This window comes from Balaenoptera ricei, chromosome 6 (assembly GCF_028023285.1).
Source record: "Balaenoptera ricei isolate mBalRic1 chromosome 6, mBalRic1.hap2, whole genome shotgun sequence".
Lineage (NCBI taxonomy): Eukaryota > Metazoa > Chordata > Mammalia > Artiodactyla > Balaenopteridae > Balaenoptera > Balaenoptera ricei.
The window spans coordinates 80,410,226-80,431,001 of NC_082644.1; the positions used below are offsets into that span (position 1 = coordinate 80,410,226).

At 39.5% G+C, this 20,776-nt stretch overlaps 1 protein-coding gene and 1 pseudogene across 1 annotated transcript in view; one reads left to right on the forward strand and one right to left on the reverse strand.

Annotated features, from left to right (window-relative positions):
- The window catches only part of GNA14 (G protein subunit alpha 14), a 208,182-nt gene that overhangs the window by 135,828 nt on the left and 51,578 nt on the right, over positions 1-20,776 (reverse strand). The window lies entirely within an intron of this gene.
- LOC132368262 (U6 spliceosomal RNA) lies at positions 2,446-2,538 on the forward strand (annotated as a pseudogene).

The following is a 20,776-nucleotide window of genomic DNA, read 5'->3' on the forward strand; positions in this document are numbered from 1 at the left end:
CAGGGGATGAAACCGTCTTTTCAATGACTAACAAAAATATCATGGAAAAACAAGAGCAGGCCTGGAATAAATGGTACAAGTAAATGGTACAAAGAAGTCAGCCAAGTTTAAAACTGTTCTTCCTCCAGTGGAACAAGAGGTGCAGTGGTTAATAGATAATTATTTCATAGGAGAAAATGGCACCACAGAAAGGCAGGCTACCTTTCATTTTCATCACTCAATTAGACAATCCCTAATCAAGAATGAAGAGGGAAAAAGACACGTTCTCCAAAAACCCAGGGTATCATTTGCACAATATTTTTACATTAGCAATTAAAAATCACATATTTGAGGGGGGGAATCAGAGGGACCTTAGGGATTATTCTACCCAACCCCCTCATTTTGCCAATGAGCTCAGAAAGCTAAACGCCTTCCCTGACGCCTTATAACGATTTAGAACCGCAACATAGGAATCCGGCTCCAAGTCTCATAGTTTCCACATGGCACCAAATCATTCCTCCTTTATAATTCTTCAGCCTCTGAAATCTAAGTTTCCCAGTCTCTGAGGCTTCTGTTAGGAAACTAATTTTTTTTATTATTCTTAAGAAAATTAAGAGTATTTCAACCTAGATTGTATAGTTCATAATACGGAAGTGTTATTAATACTCTCAGGTGTGATCACGGTGTTTTGTTTTTGTAGAAGAATGTTCTTAATTAAGAAGCAGTAGAGATGCCATGCCATGATGTCTGCAACTAACTTTCAAATGGTTCAGCAAAACCGAATAGATAGATGTAGATAGGTAGACAGATAAATATAACAAAATGTTTAAAATTATTGAATTTAGATAGACGAGAAGGGGAGTTCATTATACCATGGCTTTGATGTTTTTATTTTTTTTAATGTTGCATAATAAAAATGAGGAAATGTAGATATTTTCAAAACTCATTATTTTAAAGCATTTCCAGTTTTAAGTAATAGACTTCGACTCTGTGCCAAGCTGCTCAGATACCTCATGTGACACAGCTAAGCAGGCCTTCCAGGGGAGGGGGTTTATGGAGTTCCCAGATAGTATGTCTAAACCTAATTACAGCAAAATCATGTCTAGAAAGTGTGTGTAGGGAGCGGTAGAAACCAGGTGAGGTTGTCCACTCGGTGTAGATGAGGAGACCTTGGACCCAGGTGTCACTGCTTGCTGCTCCTCCCATAAAAGGCTGGGGTGGGGATGGAGACTGGGGCCTGCCTTCTATAGAAAGGCAGAAGAAGCCTACAAAAAACAGAATTCAGACACTCACTACCTTTGTTTTCCTCTGTGTTCTAAAGCAGCAACTTCACAGCCTCTAAGCCCGTGTTGTATCTCCCCTAGGAAGTACCGTTAGTGAACATGGAAACCCTCCCCCGAGCATCTGAGCAGGTGGAGCTGAATATCTGGGTCTTGGCCGGTGCTGCCTGCCTTTGTTCTTTCTCTTATCTTTAAGCCTGATTTAAACTCTGTTGCTCTCACCACTTTCACATGAACCAGAAGAAATACTGTCTCTTGGGATTCTTGGCTATGACTCCACAAATTCCTCTGAGCCTCAACTCGTATTACTCCAAAGAACTCCCTCAGCCAGAATGATAATTCTCAACTGTTTAGTCTTCCCTCCCAAAGCTTTCACAAATACAAACTTAGATGATAATTTTTTCAGAGTTTTTACACAAAGATTTAAACAAGCTTCACAAGTGTCACTTTGTACCCATTATAATATATGGCATTGTTCCCTCTAGGCCTCTAAAGGCACCTCCACGCAGGGCTGACAATAAGGATGGGGCATGGCTAAGCTGATCACACCTGGTCTCATCCATCCCTTTCTGTTGGGTCAAAATACCTTCCCAGACTAGTTGAACAAACTTGTTTACTGCGATACAGAAATCCCTCTGTAGAGGCCAGGGATAAGAAATCTTTTAAAGGGGGGAAAGGGTTAGGGTGAATCAGAAAAAACACTATAACATGCCAAGCAAGTGATACCAATATTTCGCAGTTTAACAAATGTTCACCCATCAACAGAGGAAGGGATAAACAAAATGTGGTATCTACATACAATGGAATATTATTCAGCCTTAAAAAGGAAGGCAGTTTTGATACATGCTGCAACACAGACGAACCTTAAAAACATTATGCCAAGTGAAATAGGTCAAACACAAAAGGGAAAATATTATATGATTCCACTTATACAAGGTACCTAGCTAGAATAGCAAATTCATAGAAACAGAATGTAGAATAAAGGTTTCCAGGAGCTGGGTTAAGAGGAATGGAGAGTTATTGTTTAATGGGTACAGACTTTCTCTTTGGGATGATGAGAAAGTTCTGTAAATGGCTAGTGGTGATGGTTGCCCAATATTGTAAATGTACTTAATCACTGAGTTGTACATCTTAAAATGGTTTAGTAAATTTTGTTATATATATTTTATCACAATAAAAAATGGTGGTGCTCACTTCAGCAGCACATATACTAAAATTGAAACAATACAGGGAAGATTAGCAGGATGACACTCAAATTCGTGACGTATTCCATATTTTTCTAAAAATATTGAATCATTATGATGTACAGCTGAAACTAATATAATACTGTAAATCAACTACACTTCAATTTTTAAAAATGTTTTATAATAAGTGTTTCCTAACACTTAAGTCAATACTTAGCACAAAACTCAGAAAGCTAGGATGTGATTCCATTTTCCTTCAGCTAGCTAACTTATTACTACACTAACAAACATCAAATCTATATCTTATTTTCCTGTTGCCTAGTTTCTACCAGTCAAAAGGGGCCTTACAGAGGGGTCTTTCTTTCTTAGGAAATCTCTCCTCTTTTGCACTGCTTCATCCTTCACTTTGGGATAAAGCTCAAACGATGTATTGGGTACATACCTTTTGGCCAACCCAATATTATTGACTTTCTTTGGAGGATTTCAAAGCTTGATGGACTAGGACATTTTCAACCCACAGGCAAGATTTTAGCCACATGAATTACCCATGTATGTATTTAGAAATAATTCCCTCTAACATCCTATGAGTCTGTAGATGTTTCTGGAATAGCTGCTTATGGGATTTCGTTAGAAAACTTCAGCAGTTGTAAAAAAGTAAAATCATAGGCTAACACTATGTATTCAGAAAACTCAGAAACCACTGAGTTCAAATAATTGAACAAAATTCGACAATAGGATCTTGAGATCCAATAGCGTGAATGGCTTTGTGCTAGGGTCCTGAAGACACACCATCCCTTCTCTCAAGGACACTGTGTGAGTAGGCAAGGCATATAACAACGCATCATTTAAATAAATTTAGAAAGTAGTGTGTGATTAAGTGCCACATTGAATGGAACAGATAAGTGCTACGGAAAGTCTAGGGAGAAAGAAAGAGTAGAGTCTGAATAGTCCTAACAAGGATGGAGCGCCTAAAGTGAGTGAGGAATGAAGACTAGGAGCAAGGAAGCTACTTGAAGAACACAAATGAAGGGACAGAATCCAAAAGAATTGTCTCATATGAGGGAGGAGGAGGGCAAAGAAGGGAGCCACGAAGCTAGAGTAAGGCATTTATTCTAGGAAGTAGAAAGTAACAGGAAAAAGGGAGGCAGAAACCTACTGAGGTAGTGAAGAGGGAGTGGTTTGAATGATTGAAACATTCAAACACTAGCATCTGGAAAAAGTCCCAAGTGCTGGAAAACACCTATTAGCTACCAAGTTCTGCTGGAAATCTTACAACAAAAAATACCATATTTAAACAACAAGGTCCTACTGTATAGCACAGGGAACTATATTCAATATCCCGTGATAAACCAAAATGGGAAAGAATATAAAAAAAAATAGAATGTCTATATGCGTATAACGGAGTCACTCTGCTGTACAGCAGAGATTGGCACAGCACTGTAAATCAACTATAGTTCAATAAAAAAAAAAAATTTTTTTTAAATACCATACTTGTGTCTATTGGGTAGGTGGTGAGTTGAGAGGTGGTATCAAAATCTACACATGCTTATGACAGTGTGTTGTGCATATAAATATTTTTAAAAATGCCATACTTGTTTCATGCTTGATTCAACCTATATTTACAACCATTCTTGATATTAAAAGCTAAGTTTTTAAATTGTAAGACCAAATAACTTTATGTTTATAATTTTTGTTTTCTTTTTCAAAATGAAATTCCAATTAAGCCACCCCCACCCCCAGTATTTAGTATAAAATATCGGGACCCATTCTAATTAGGGTCACTTTAAGTAGTCTTTTTCCTAAATCGACCATTTTCAGATCATGGGGCCTCCTATAGGTCTTAACTAGTTTATTCCAGCCCCAGCCAGAGTTAGAGCCCAATACCAGATTACTAGGCTTCTGGGAGCAAACATTGGTAGCTGTTATCAAATGCCCACCAACCTCAGAGTCTCTATGAAACCAATCGGACATTTGGGTTGTTCACACAAATGCAGTTGCTCAGTGGCAAGGGATTAAAGTATCAAACTCTCACCAGATACTATTGCCCCGCAAATGTCAACCTAGGCACTAAAACCAAACAAGGAAGAGATTCATGGATCAAGGGGACACCATCCTCTCAACAATGGACTCTAATTAGATCCTTTATTCTCTTCAGAGCTCATGCTATATGTTATCATTAGGAGGGAGGCTCTGAATCAGTTTCCTTAGAATGTGAGTCTGTTTCCATGGTGACAGGAGTGTGCTCCTTTAAACCCCAGGGCAAATGAATGGAGCATTCAGTAAGTCAGGCAATTTCTGGGAATTTTCAAAGCCTCAGAACAGACAGATAATGGCTGTAAGTCTTACCAAACATTGATTTGTTTCATTTCTAAGTGCAGAGACCAATGACGGAGAAATATACAAGAACTGCATCCCAAACCAATATTGACCCTGGATCAAGTGTAAAATACGCCTGATTCTCAGAGGGGCTTATCTTGTCAAATGAAATTACACTGGCTTCACCCTGGCTGGCACTGACATTGTAATGGTCATGCACTCAGGCAGAACACAGCAACAGGAAAAAAATTTTTAACGAGATTTTTCCTATCAATCCAACTGAAGTGGTACTTTCTAAATAGCAAGGATGGTTAACCTCCTATTTTCAAATGGTGACGATGCGCTCAAGAATCTAAATAAATACTTTTTTAAAGTCTATATAATCCTTTCTTTTGTGAACTACCTATTAGACAATTTTCTATGGGGTGCAACTTTGGGTCTTGCCACTATATATGTTCACTTGTTAGAGTTCATGTAGAATTGCTTTAAAGAAAGACCAGCGCTACTTTTACAGACTCTTGGCGAAACTTGACTTGAAGTTGGATGGCCATGGATTAGGAAGAGTCTTGTCAGGAAGTACAATTTTCACAAAACAATGTTAAACCCATCCCTCAGCTCATTTGATCTGTTTATCTTTAAAATATGGATCTGCCCTTTTTCAACAACAGAAAACCCTCACCAGACAATATGCCTCAAAGTACCTTCCATCAGATCCTTATCAAACTCTTTTCTTGAGAAATGTCCGCAGATAATTGTTTGAAGGACACACCTTCAAACAACCAGGATTGTGGTTCTCAATCCTGGCCACACTTTGGAATCATCTGAAGAGTTTAAGATAGAAGATCGGTGCAAGGTGGGGTCCAGGCAGGATATTTTTAGAAAGCCCCCCTGGTGATTCTAAGGTGCAGCCCAGGTTGAAAACCACTGACACGCAGAGGCTGTCGGGATGGTTAGACCTAATGAGCTCACTTTTTAAAGCCTTATTACTACACAAGTTATACACGAATATATTATACATGAATATATCTTTCCTTATTTAAAAAATTAAAATATTACAGCTAAATCCTGCCTTGGCCACCTCCACTGCTCCCCCCCACAAACCCCAGACCCTTCTCAATGACGGGTGTTCTTCCAGAACGCTTTCTATTTATTTGCATACATATGTATTTTCACAGATATATTAGTGAATATACATATATATGAAAATACATGTACATTTCATTTTTCAAAATAATTTTTTAAATTAATTTATTTATTTCTTTTTGGCTGTGTTGGGTCTTCGTCGCTGCACGCGGGCTTTCTCTAGTTGCAGCGAGCAGGGGGGGCTACTCTTGGTCACGGTGCACGGGCTTCTCATTGCGGCGGCTGCTCTTTGCTGTGGAGCACGGGCTCTAGAGCGCAGGCTCAGTAGTTGTGGTGCACGGGCTTAGTTGGTCCGCAGCATGTGGGATCTTCCCGGACCAGGGCTTGAACCCGTGTCCCCTGCATTGGCAGGCAGATTCTTAACCACTGTGCCACCAGGGAAGTCCCTCAGAATAATTTTTAACATGTGTCATACCACACGTATTATTCTGCTGCTCTGTTTTCACTTAACAATGTGCCTTTGAGCTCTTTCCATGCGGTACTTCTCAGCCTCATTATTTGTAACTGGTGCACAGTAGGAACATGGCATAGTTATTTTTAGAAGCCATTCCTCTAAATCCATGCCATCCAATATGGTAGCCACTAGCTACAGATGGCTATCGAATACTTGAGTGAAGCTGGTATGAGCTGAGATGTGCCGTAAGTACAAAATACATGCCAGATTTTGAATACTTACTAAGAAAAAATATATATGTTATCTTGTTAATAATTTTTTAATCTTAATTGTATGTTGAAAGGAAAATATGTTGGATACATTGGATCAAATAACATATAACATGAAAATCAATTTCACCTGTTTTTACTTTTATTAATGCAATCATTAGAAAACATAAAATTACTTATGTGGCTCACATTATATTTTTATTGAATGGTTCTGTTTTAAAAGATGGGCATTTAGGATATTTGCCGTTCATCTGACATTACAAAGAAAGTGCCCCAGTAGCATTCTTAAACAGGAAGCAATTTTGCTCCCCTGGGCACATTTGGCAATGTCTGGACACATTTTTGGTTGTCACAACTGGGGTTGCCACTGGCATCTAGTGGGTAGAGGCCAGGGATACTGCTAAACATCCTACAATGCACAGGACAGCCTCCCAAAACAAAGAATCATCTGGCCCAAAATATCAGTAGTGCTAAGGCTGAAAAACCCAGTTATGCATGAATCCTTGTTCACATATGGGAGTGTTTCTCAAAGGTATACCTGAAGTCAAAACATTGCCTGTGCTTCTGAAACGTTGAAAGACACCACAAAACTGCCCTCCAGAGTGGATATGCCAGTCAACATATCTCATCAGCAGTGCGTGAAAATACTCAAATTAATCGTTAAAGAACAAACAAATAACCCAACCAAGAAAAGTTCAAAAGGCTTCAAAATGTTCACTCAGTATTGTAAGTTCTTACTCTCATCACTAGGAATGACAATACAACTCTAAGTCCCAGAGTTTTAAATAATATTTGGAGGTTTAACCTACTCCCACCCTTTTAAAAACTGTCTTCTTTGCTCTCAGAACATAATTCATTTGGGGTCCCAGCATAGTTAATTTATAACTAACTAAACAACTAACTAGTATATCTCTCTGCTTTTCAACTGTGGCTAAAATTTGAATCTTGGGAGAGTGAACTGCAAATCTCAAATACTTTGCTAATGTTTAAAAAATTACTTGTATTATCTTACACCCTCGTCCAGAGCCCTAGACCACTGTCTGTTTTCCCAGCAAATGTCACCCTTGGAATGACCTTCATGTATAGTAACTGATAATACAAGCCATGTGCCAGGACCAGGTGCTTGTTCTCCAATGTACCATATATTTTTTAGTTAGAGATGATCCTGCCAAACAAGGCCGCATGTAGAAATACATTACGGATCTTAATCTGTTAATGCAAACCCAGAGGTAACATTGATTTGAAATGCATTGTTCCTATACTTACATTTTACCTACTCTTTTTTAGAAAACAAGATTATTAACCTTCTCCAATTTTCAATTTCCATATTTACAAAAATGCAAACTGTAGCAAACATGGTTCATGTTCCAAGTTCTCCACATGACAAATGTAAGGTACCCTACAACCATAAAGCTTTTTAGGAGAACTGTGACTTACAAGCTTCCTCTGTTATGAGCTCCTCATAAAGAACTAATTTTAACTTTCTTCCTGGAGTGAACTTGAATCATGAATTAATTCTCAGTATGAGAGCACGCAAAATGAGACAAGTGCTAGAAACAATTACAATTAGTTCTGACTTATCACCATTTCTCCCCTACAGGTTTTAAAAAGTATGTTTTTGGGGGGCAGTTTTCAGAGTTAAAGTATTCAAACTGTGGCCAGCAAGCGCTGTGATGACTTTTACCATGTCTTGGTCTAAACTGATACTTATTGACTTTCATATTCGGGGCCTAAAAGATTCCAGATAATAAAAGAAAAAAGAAGGGGAGGAAGAGGAGAAAGACAGAGGAAAGGCTGTACTGGAAACTCCTTGAGGAAACGGCATCATCTTTCTTGTTTATCACTTCATCCACAGCTCCTAGCCCAGGTCTCGGCATAGCTAACATAACTCAAACACATGATTAAAGAATGCACACACTACTATATATAAAATAGATAACCCCGCGATGAAGAGAGGCCCCCGCTCGCCACAACTGGAGAAAGCCCTCGCACAGAAACGAAGACCCAACACAGCCAAAAAAAAATAAATAAATAAATTAATTAATTAATTATTTAAAAAAATAGATAACCAACAAGGACCTGTAGAGCACAGGGAACTATACTCAATATTTTGTAACAACCTATAAGAGAAAAAATCTGAAAAAGTATATATATGTGTATATAGATATGTGTATACACATATATATGTATAACTGAATCACTGTACACCTGAAACTAACACGATACTGTAAATCAACTATACTTTAATTAAAAAAAAAAGAATGCAAGATGGAGAAAAATAATTACCCAGGTTAAAAAAAAAAGCACACAGGTTAGACTAAAATACTGGTTCAGAAGCAGGAATGAGGATCTGGCCAAACTGGGAGTACTGGATAGGCTGGCGGGGGGTAAGCAGAGCCCCAGTCATTCTGAGGAGGCAACACTAACTGTGGGGGCGCAGCGGTGGGTGGGGATAGTCAAGTCTCTCAGAATCGGTCAGGGGGCCCTTTCTTGTTCTGCCACTGCTCACCCTTGGCAGCCTGCTCAGAGCAGACAGGGCTGCGCCCAGCAAACCCTTTTTGGCTGCCCGGTGGAGGCAGCAAAGATGCAATTTAGACATCAGAGTGGCCCTTCAGAAAGCCTTCATGGGATTCATTCGGTAAACAGAATGTCACACCACTTCTGAGAGCAGCAGAGCGCTCTGCTACTTGAGTCTCGTGGAACTTCACATCAGACAAGGTCGCCAGCGCCCAGGCAGTAAGGGCCTTCCATTCAGCCGAGCCTTGATGAGGAACCCAAGTCCCATATGCCCACTCTCATTTCGTTAAAGAGCTCTACTGCTCCAGACGCATCTTAAGCTGAATATCCAGCCTCCTGGATCTCTTTTGCCTGTTCTGTTATTTTTTTATTGGGGTAGAAAAAACAAAGTTTCTTCTCCACAGAAGGTGGATTGAACTTACTCATGCTATTAACGTCTTCTGAAACATGTCTCAGGCGTGCTCTTTTCTTGATCCTGGCAGTGAGGTGGTAACTAACAAGAGGGGCCAAGAGGATCATGGTCCTGTTAGCACAGTGGCATTGAGGTCACTGGCACTTGGGTGTCTAAAATGGCACAACTGGTAAATGGAAATACACACTGCCAGATGTGGCTGGTGCTTTAGCTGCTCCTCTCCCTTGCTGGAGGGGCCAGAATTGTCCTGCCCAACAGGTTTCTTGAGCAGCTACTACGCATCAGGTCCTGTGAAACAGCTGTGAATAAGATGGGGATGGTCCCTGCTCCCGAGGAGCTTAGAGAATGGCGAGGGAGAGACAACTCAAGAGAAGCCACTTCTTTAAGGGAGCCAAGTAAATATGTATGCCCTTCATTCTAAAACAATTTCCTCCTCAATTTTTAGTCACTTTATTGAGACATATCTACATACGATAAAGTTTACCCATCTAATGTGTACAATTCAATGGTTTTTAGTATATGTGCTGAGCTGTGCAATCATCACCATAATCTCATATTAGAACATTTTCATTAACCCAAAAAGAAACCTTATACCCATTAGCAGAGATTCCTCCATGCCAGTACCACGCCAGCCCAGGCAACACTAATCTACTTTCTGTTTCTAGAGATTTTGTTATTCAGAACATTTCAGGGTGGGATCATGTAACATGTGCTCTTTTGTGACTGGCTTCTTTCGATGAGCATAATGCTGTCTGAGGTTCATCAATGCTATAGCACGCATCAGTAGTTCATTCCTTTTTATTGCCAAATAACATTCTATTGTATGGATATGCCTATTTCATGTGTCCATTCTTCAGTTAATAGATTGGGTTGTTTCCACTTTTTGGCTATTATGAATAATACTGCTATGAACATTCATGTGCAAGTTTTTGAATGGGCCTAGGTTTTGATTCTCTTGGTTAGATACCTAGGAATAGACTTCCTGGGTCATATATTAGCTCCATGTTTATTTCTAAAGTGGCTGCATCTTTTTATATTCCCATTAGCAATGTACGAGTCCTCAAATTTTAATGTTTCTGAATATGGGTACAATTTATAATCCATGTGCATATTTAATATAGTGATCTTTTCCTTACTTTCTTTAAGAGCTGTTTGTTATTAAATTAATGGTGCACCTTAAATTAGTGGTATCCTAGAATAAGGGAAATATTGATATAGTGATAATTCACTGAGCCTCAACCAAGTACTAGGCACACCTTGTTTAATGCTCATTTACCCTGTAAATGAGGTATTACCTTAATTTGTAGATGAGGAAACTGAGGTTCAAAAATAGGCCATAATTCCACCATTAAAAAGTCTATAAATAACAAATGCTGGAGAGAGTGTGGAGAAAAGGGAACCCTCCTACACTGTTGGCGGGAATGTAAGTCGGTACAACCACTATGAAGAACAGGATGGAGGTTCTTCAAAAAATGAAAAACAGAGTTGCCATATTATCCAGCAATTCCATTCCTGGGCATATATCTGGACAAAACTATAATTCAGAAAGATACATGCACCCCTATGTTCATAGCACCACTATTCAATAATAGCCAAGACATGGAAACAACCTAAATGTCCATCGACAGATGAATGGATAAAGTAGATGTGATATCTATCTATCTATCTATCTATCTATCTATCTATCTATCTATCTCACAGTCATAAAAAAAGAATGAAATAATGCCATTTGCAGCAACATGGATGGACTTAGAGATTATCATACTAAGTGAAGTAAGTCAGAAAGATAAAGACAAACAGCATATGATATCACATATGTGGAATCTAAAATATAACACAAATGAACCTATCTATGAAACAGAAACAGACTCACAGACAGAGAACAGACTTGCGGTTGCCAAGGTCAGGGCGGTGAGGGATGGAATGGGAGTTTGGGGTTAGTAGATGAAAACTATTATATAAAGAATAGATAAACAACAAGGTCCTACTATATAGCACACAGAACTATACTGACTATCCTGTGATAAACCATAATGGAAAAGAGTATAAAAAAGAATGTGTATGTGTGTGTGTGTGTATCACTTTGCTGCACAGCAGAAATTAACACAACACTGTAAATCAACTATGCTTCAATTGAAAAAAAAAGGGGCTGGTCTTCCCTGGTGGCACAGTGGTTAACAATCCACCTGCCAATGCAGGGGACAAGGGTTCGAGCCCTGGTCCGGGAAGTTCCCACATGCCGCGGAGCAACGAAGCCCGTGCGCCACAACTACTGAGCCTGCGCTCTAGAGCCCGCAAGCCACAACTACTGAGCCCACGTGCCTAGAGCCCATGCTCCGCAACAAGAAAAACCAACGCAATGAGAAGCCCACGCACCGCCATGCAGAGTAGCCCCCGCTTGCCGCAACTGGAGACAGCACGCATGCAGCAAGGAAGACCCAACGCAGCCAAAAATAAATTAATTAATTAATTTTTTAAAAAAGAAAAAAAGGGCCATAATTATATAGCCTCTGCCACTGCACCGTGGTAGTATTAGCATTTGAACTTGGGTTGATTTTCTGCCAAAGTCCAATTTTCCTCTATACTTTCTCACTATTGTTCAAAGATGAGCAAGGGATAATATGTACTTTCTATGATTTCACAATCTCTGAGACAGATAAATACGTAAATTAATGAATACAAGACAGGCTGTGATAAGTACTCAGTAAAAGGAATTCTAAAAGTACTCTATGTGGCCAGAGATCAAATTTGACAGGAAATATTGGAAAGTATCTTGGGATAAGTGGTATTTAAGGTGGGTTTTGTTTGCCAGGTGTGGGTAGAACAACTTAAATCAATGCTCTAAGACTGTGCCATCCAATATGGTAGCCATCAGCCACATGCAGCTATTGAGCACTTGAAACATGACTAGTCCAAATTGGGAAGTGCTGTAAAAACACACTGGATTTCAAAGGCTTAGTATTTCAAAAAAAGAATGTGAAATATCTCATTAATAATGTTTATATTGAGTACACGTTAATAATATTTTGGACATACAGAGTTAAATATATATTATTACAATCAATTTCACCTATTTATCTTTTTACTTTTTTTTTTTTTTCCTATCTTTTTACTTTTAAAACTACGATTAACAGAACATTAAAATTATCTGGGTGGCTCATATTTTTATTGGACAGTGCAGCTCTAAGAAATAAAGATGGCAGAGAATATGCTGGGACCATCGATTGCTATCATTGAAAAATCCAAGAGGTATAACAAGAAACAAACTTGAGAAAGAAGGTGAAGGTCTAATTATTTAGGGCTCAGGTGCCCTGCAATGCCAAGCAGTTTGAACTCTGGATGTAACAGAGAGTCAAAGGTTTTGAAAGGGGAGTGAAAAAATCAGGTCTGTGCCTTAGAAGGTGGATGTTGGCAACCCTTAGTCAGTAGCATTGACAGAGGTGACAAGACCAAAAGCCACCCCCCAACTCTCCAAACTCATAAAAATGCTGGATCAAATGTAATGCCACAAAAATACACAGCCAAACTTGGAAAAGCAGGAAAAGGAATTCCCAGCTGCCATAAACAGAAGGAATTAAATATCAAAGCAATGGGTCAATAAGCTCAGGTGTGTTGGAACAGGACACAGGCCATTAGATCTGGGGGCTGAGGCTTTCACATCTGTGTGGGGAGAGGAGCCCAGGTCACTGCCCTGCACAAAAAGGGATGAGAAATTGAAACACACGCATAAAACTGGCACTAGAAAAAATCCTCCCAGTGGAGGCAAGGACCGAAGCTTGGACAAGGGAAGTCAGTAAAAAGATAAGGAGCCAGTGTAGGATCCTGTAAAGATAGAGTGCAGGAAAATCGGGAGATGGTGCTGCCTGGTGAGCTAAGTAAAGACAGTGTCAAGAAGGGGGGGGGGGGGGGGCCAGGGCTGCCAACTGCTGAGCAGGAGTGGAAACAGACAAAGATGAGACAGTGCTTTTGATTTGGTGATTGTAGGTTACCCCAGGCCTCAAAGAGAGAGTATCAGCACGGTGGCTGGAACAGGAAAAAGCAAGGGTAGCAAACACGACCTTCTCTGAACGTTTTAGAAGTGACTTGGAGAGACAGGCTGCTGGTCGCTTAAAGAGAGAAACAGATCAAAGGAATTTCTTTTTAGCAACAAGAGCCACACAGAGGAAGTCAGTCAGACAGAAGAGTGATTCTAAAGATCAAGGCAAGAAGAAGAATCAACGAAGGCGCAGGTTTAGAGGAGGATAATGACCAAAGATGGAGCCTTCGAAAAGGTAAAAGGTGCTGATGTCCACCAGAGGTTCAAAATGACACTCATTTAAGCCACGGAGCTATTCTGGAATGGGGAGCACAGCGGCTGAGGGCGTACAGCAAGGTTTGACGCTGTTGTTCTTGGATTGAGACAAGGAAGGTCCCAGGAACAGTGATGAGTGGCAGGGAGGGCCCGGCTGCCAGGGACTCCCATAAACACCATCTCAGGTGTGGCCCAAACACTGAGGTTACCCAGGGCTGCCCGAGCTAGGTGCAAAAAAGTGGTCACGGAACGCTGAAGAAGTGAAGCCTTGCTAAGAATCCAGACTGGGTATGGGAAAAAGTGAAACCAAAACTAGAGAGAAATAGCCGCATAGCACAGGGAGATCAGCTCGGTGCTTTGTGACCACCTAGAGGGGTGGGATAGGGAGGGTGGGAGGGAGGGAGACGCAAGAGGGAAGAGATATGGGAACATATGTATATGTATAACTGATTCACCTTGTTATAAAGCAGAAAGTAACACACCATTGTAAAGCAATTATACTCCAATAAAGATGTTAAAAAAAAAAAAACAAAAAAAAAACTAGAAAGACTGGGAGACTAAGCAGACACTGGGGTATAGAGATCAGGCCGCAAAATACAGCACAGGGCAAAGGCCAGTCTGTGCTGCTTCTATGTTATAAGCAGCTAATAGCCAAAGGAGGAAAAATACTCATTTTGCCATTTATATTTATCCTCAACAGTGGAGTCATTTGAGTAAATGGTAAGCATTATGTCAATTCCTAAATGGGAAAAGACACAGAAATATTAAAATATAGAACTGTTTTCCTTCAACGCTTTTGCTTTTCACTTCCATCATTCATTCATGTAATCATTCTGGTGTTCCTATAACATGCCAGTTTCTGGAGGATGAGAATATGAAGAATAGAATGCGCATTTTATTTAACCTGAAACCAAACCTTTATCCGGAGAATTTGAATTCAGTGAGTCTGAGGCCTGTCTTTATACACAAACCAAGAAAATAGTCATTGGTCCTTCCCTTCAGGAGCTGGAGGAGGGTCACAGATGGACTGAAGGAAGTCAGGAGTCCTTGCCTTTGATGCTAGGGTGTCACATTACAGGAGAATCTGTCTTCACTTGGAGCATATTTACACTGTGGGAATGTTGGCATTCTAGCAACTGAGGAGCAATTCAAAGAGGCCGCTGAGATCAAAGGACTTGGGGGAAGCCCTGAGCAGTGTGAACTGGAAAGCCTATGACAACTCAGAAGGTTAAGCAGAAAAATCAGGTCATTTGGAAAACTACAGCTGGTCTTCAATGGCAGTTAGTGATTTTTTTGGCCAGCGAGCGATAAGGAATTGAAAAAGGAACAGTCACAGTGACAACAAATGTTTCACAAGAAAAAAATATCAGCAGAAGAAATAGAGACCTAACTTGGAGGGAGGAGAGATTATAAAATGTGTCTGTAAAACTATTTAGACTGGGAAATAATATCCAAAAAAATTCAGACAAATCTTACATCTTCCTTCTATCTTGGATTAGTCTTACCTTTCGGACACTTCTCTCTTTCCCCCTCCCTTTCTTTCATAAAATGAAAACAAATATATACTTCTTAGTTCTACAGACTATGCAATGAGACACTAGTTCCGAGTACATTCCAAAAGATATCTTACAAGAGGCAGCTTTGCTTCAGTATGCAATAAACTGATCTGTGACCTGTGACCCACGGTTTTTAAAAATATTTATGTTAGAATCACAATCTGTAATTAAAAATGGAAATTAACTAGCTACAAATAAAAAATCAAATTGGTTTCAATTAGCCAAGGTAATGGAGTCTATCAGAGAAATTAAATATTTTAAAGCAGTAAATTAGCCTAAAAGGCATCCAGTGCCTTGCAAATCTTGCAAAAACCTGCTGCCTGTATGTCTCCTGGGGACTCTGTACATTTTAAAAACGAGGTCAGGCCAGGTCCAATTAGAAGGGTGAACACCGGATGCTTCTGAATGTTTTGGGGTCATAATTCAATGAGCTATAGCAATAATTTGCTAAATGTTCCATTGCTGGCTTCACAGAGATAATATTGCAGGTAGACTAGCACAGGTCTATAAGTGATTAGGAACTGCAGATATAAGCCATGAATAGTAAGCCCACAACACAGTTAGTGCTAAATGAATACTTAGTAATATTTAGTAATGTTATTTCAGCTAAAATTAGATTATAGGTTACTTTAATACCCTGCTTGAAAATTACTTTCCTCAAACCTTGAAAACTTCCAGAGAACAATCTAGGTTGAATCTTTCTGTATAAAGCATGTTGGGGATGCAGGAGAGGGGAGCATTAATAGTGAAGATCTAGGTTTCAGCTTCCACTGGGATATAATCAACCTATGCTCAAGGGGTTGAATGTCAGTAAGCTGGCTCCACTTCCCAGGGCATCTGCAGGCTCTGTGAGGGAGTGAAGTGGGAAGGAGGAAAGGCAAGGAATGAGCAGTAGCACGAGAAAGATCTTTCATCAAAACCTCTAAGAGACTTGGATGCTTGACGTCAGGTGGAGAACCACCATAGCTCAAGACAGTCAGTGGCCAAAAACAACTGGACTTCTTGTACCCTTTAGGTACCGCCATTTGTTTGTTTGTTTATTTTAACCTGTGTCTGCTTCTCTGTGGTCACTAGACCAGAGGTTGGGGGAAATTTGGGGGTTGGCATCCTATAGCTCTACCTCGGGGAAGAAGGGAATGCAGCACACAATCAGCTTAGCGAAACAGTGGAACTGCAAGAAACACAGGGGAGCAAGTTGGCACTGAATATAAACAAGGGTTTGGTGTAAAAACTAGTCTCAGCAACAGAATGATATACTTGACCTTATGGGTATTTAAGGTGTGAAGAAAAAGGCAAAGCAAGGTTGAAAGAAATCACAATTTTCTGTGCCTTACTTCTGAACGAAAGAACTTGTTTGGTAATTTCAGGTGAAATGAAGAGGTTCTTTTCCAGGTTGCCACAAATTTGGAAAGGTGGTTAAACGTACACAGGGGAACTACTGATAAGAATAATGGAAGAAAAAACATTTATACAATCTGGAATCCATATATTGTATCTACTGTTTTTTCTCTTAATTTGAATAGATGGGAACATAAGGATTAATGTACATATGTATTCTCCTCTCACTTTATAATGGGTGGTAACATAAGGATTCTCATCAGCTGACACTCTCAGGAATATTCATGAATCTTTGAGAATCTGATTACGTGCAATTAACAGCAGCCGTCACATCGGACAAGCTCTGATATATAAGCTCAGTAGCTTTTTGATTTACACTCAATCTCACACAGGCAGGCAGGCAGCCCTCCTCCACGTTGAAGCTATGCTATCTGCAACAATGGTCCATCCAACCTTGAGGCAGCAAAGGAAGAGAAGAAGAGCACGTAGGCTCTTACCTGCATTGCCCCAGAAGAGACTCTCTGCTCAAAGCACATGGCTCCAATATAACAGCAAGGGAGGAGGCAAAGCACAGAGGGGCACGAAAAATATTTGGTGAACACTAACTGATGTCTGCCACACACTCTTAACTTACTGAAGAAGCGTGAATCCACCAGACACATGCCCCACTGGGGGTAAAGTAAATAAGGTTACTAAGGAAACTTTAACTTCTCTAGAGGATAGTTTGAAATCACCAGTCTTAGCTAGAGACAAAACATAATGTTTGTGACAAGTTGCGAGAAGGTGATGATTTCACACTTCATGCCATTGCTCCACATTTAGGGTTGGGGCTTTGGCCCAGGCAAGGTACAGAAAGTAGCTGTTGGGGTCCCCTTTGACTTCAAATCTGGCTAGAATCCAAGTTTCTCAACTTCAAGTCCAATGTCATAAAAACTAGACATTGCTTCCTTCTAGAATATGGGGCTCCTACTGAAATATCAAAGTCGCCTGAACTTTCCACACGAAAAAAAATTAATTCCAGGTCTTACTTTAGAGTACTGTTAAGCAACCCTTGTTAATTAGAATCACCTGGAATGGTTGGTTGTTTTTGTTTTTGTTTTTTTTTAAACTAGCGATGTCTGTGCCCCAACTCAGGCCACTTGAGTTACAGTGTCTAGGGACAAGCCCAGGTAATGACTTTTTTTAAGTTACCTGGGTAATTCTAAGGGGCAATTAAGTCTGAGAATCTCTATTTTAGAAGAGAGCCACCCCATCCCCTAGAAATTACCAGTTGTTACTGGTTTTAAGGCTAGAAAGCTTTAAGAAGTAAAATTAATGCTTGGGACCCACCCCAGATAGTCTGATTTAACTGGTCAGAGTGGTGGGGAATGGACACTGGGATATTCCTCAGGTGATTTCACCGTAACGCCAAGCGTAAGTACTATTTATGGTACCACAGTCATCCCTAAACTGCCTTGTCACGCCAGAGATGGAGTGACTAAAATTGGGGAGGGGGAAGCAGCACCATGTGGTGCTATCCGTGGTGCTGAAATGGAACTGCAAGGAATTTTTAATCGGTAGCAGCAATGAACATTTATTTTAAATACGATAAAACAAAACCTTCTACTATTTCATATTTTTAACTGAGAGATATAAAAATTCTCCTAAGCACAGAACTACTGTTATGTGTATTTTCGGTTCTATGTTATGGTTTGTTAAGGGAGAGAGATTTTGAAAGAAAGAGGATGCTTTGTTATTTGTCCAGAGATCAGATAGGGCAAAGATCAAAATAATTATGACTGGTGCTCTTGGAAAATCTATATATTTTTATTTTTCAGCTATGATAGTGTCCTGAATATTTTTTAAAGTTTTAAATTATTAGAAGTTTTTAAAATATAAGATATTTTACTTCCCATCTAAAATTTGAAAGCATAAATGTTTACTGTTTTTATTTTTCTGCTTAAGAAGATGGAAGTGAAATAGTTTGAGAAACAACCTATTTTCACAGAGTAACATTCATCTTATACTATTTAATGATACTACCACTGAAGATTTCTAGTTGATGCATTTGTGAGCTTTATAAAAAAGGAATTAATATGGTGTTATAACCCCAATAACTAGATATGGCCTAGAGGTTAATGTTTCCCATCTTTCCCTCCACATTCCTTATATCATGACCACAACTGAATTGTCCAGTCTGTCATTTCTTATATTCTCCATGGTCTAAAAACCTATGCTCATCCCCTCAAACTTCTATGCTATATGTTCCATGACTCCATCCAATAACAACTCAGTAACAAAAGGGGTGGATGAACACTTTACACCTTCCCCAGTTTATGACTGTTCTCTGAAACACAGAAAATATTTTCCACAGTAAATTACATTATGAAGATATGAGCCTGATATGCTAACCTGAAAATGCCAAACATCTGAACCCCATCTTATCAGCAAACAGCTCGGAAACATGTGCCTCTTCTTTGCTAAATTCTAACCTTTCCCAAAAAGCAGTAGTATGTGCATGCACAAAATCTAATAAATCACACAGGACTTTCCTTTGGAGCAGTTACTTTCCTACTCCTCTATAAGTACTTGGAAACTAAGGGCCTTAGGCTAGACACCAAAGCACTTGCTAATATGATCCATGGGCTGTTTGAAGAGTCAGTGAGGGGAAAAATACCCCTCATCTTAAGTTAAAATCACTCAAGAACTCATTTTACTTATTACCAGGTTGTATAAGCTTGAACACCTGAATTTACTACTTTGGGAAAAAGAAGAGTATCTGCCCCATACTTTCTTAAACACTCTATACTTCAAAGAAAGAATTTCAGATAAATTCCATTTTCCCCTAAATGAAAGTTCAGAGCTTTGCCAATTTGGTTAGTATAGCAATAAAACAGAGTACAGTTCTCAGACCTTGAACACAGCTTACCCTTCATCTGTTCAGACATTTAAGGAGCGGGTCTGACAGTCACAAGCCTTTAGTGGATTCAAGTCAAGGCGTTTTTAACAACGCTCAAGTCCAACCATATTCCAATGGGGCCCTCCCCCCGCCAAGGCTGTCATCAGAGAAGACTTCTCTTTGCCAAAAGGGCTCTCAGGAGAGAGTTAGTTTACCATCAACACAATTAGAATCATTTTAGCATAGCCTCTTTTAAACTACTGGTATTCCCTATCTATAAATTAAACACTCTGGGAACCTGCCTATTTATTGACCACTTTCAAAGAGGGCTCTGTAGAATCCAGAAACAGAAAGACAGAAAAAGATTTTGAAGGAGGGTCTTTGGAATTTCTGGTCACACTATCAGAGCTCCAGGGGGCTGCTTTGATGGTGAACTCATAACTTCCTCAGGCTCCAACAGATCCCAGTACCCCAGTGTCTGGCTCAGCTGCTCACACAGCTCTGCAGTAAATTTGTTTTTCCCATTAAATGATCCAAAACTCTTGTTCTCCAAGGAGTCATGTTTTTTTATGGAAGTAAACAAAGAAATCATAAATACTCCTCTCTCACCATTAAGAGTTCATATCACTTTAATGTGAAGACACTCATCATCAGAACCCACAAACAGTAGACCAAGGGTGATGGAGTGAAACAATGAATGATCATGGCAATAAGATGAAGTCTTGCCTTGCTTTTATGTTGAGGACCTCTGGGACTGTCCTGCATCAGTGCCTCAGTGGTTTCAGTCTCTCACATAATTCCAGAAAACTGTATTATGTCTAGGGCCAATGACAGTTTTATATCACTTGAAAATCTTGTTTAGAACTTGTTCTACATTGTTTCCAATATGACTCAGCTGTTGGAATAAAAATAATGGTGAAAAGTATTAATCTATAATATGAAAAGAACAAGTTTGGTCACAAGTGCTACAATCTTAAATTATAGATTAGCACAGGCTACCTTAAAAGACAAAATTTTAAAAATTGAATGAGAATGAAAAAATTATGTTTGTGCAAGTATATCCAGATCCTCAGTTTGAACAGTAATGACTGTTTTTCCAACACTTATCTCACTTAAAACCTTACCCTCATTTAATGTTTCCCATATTGTAGTTTAGTTGAAATCCTCAAGTGCCTCATTTCTGCACAGATTTTGTCCTTATAAAGAAATAGGTTTCAAA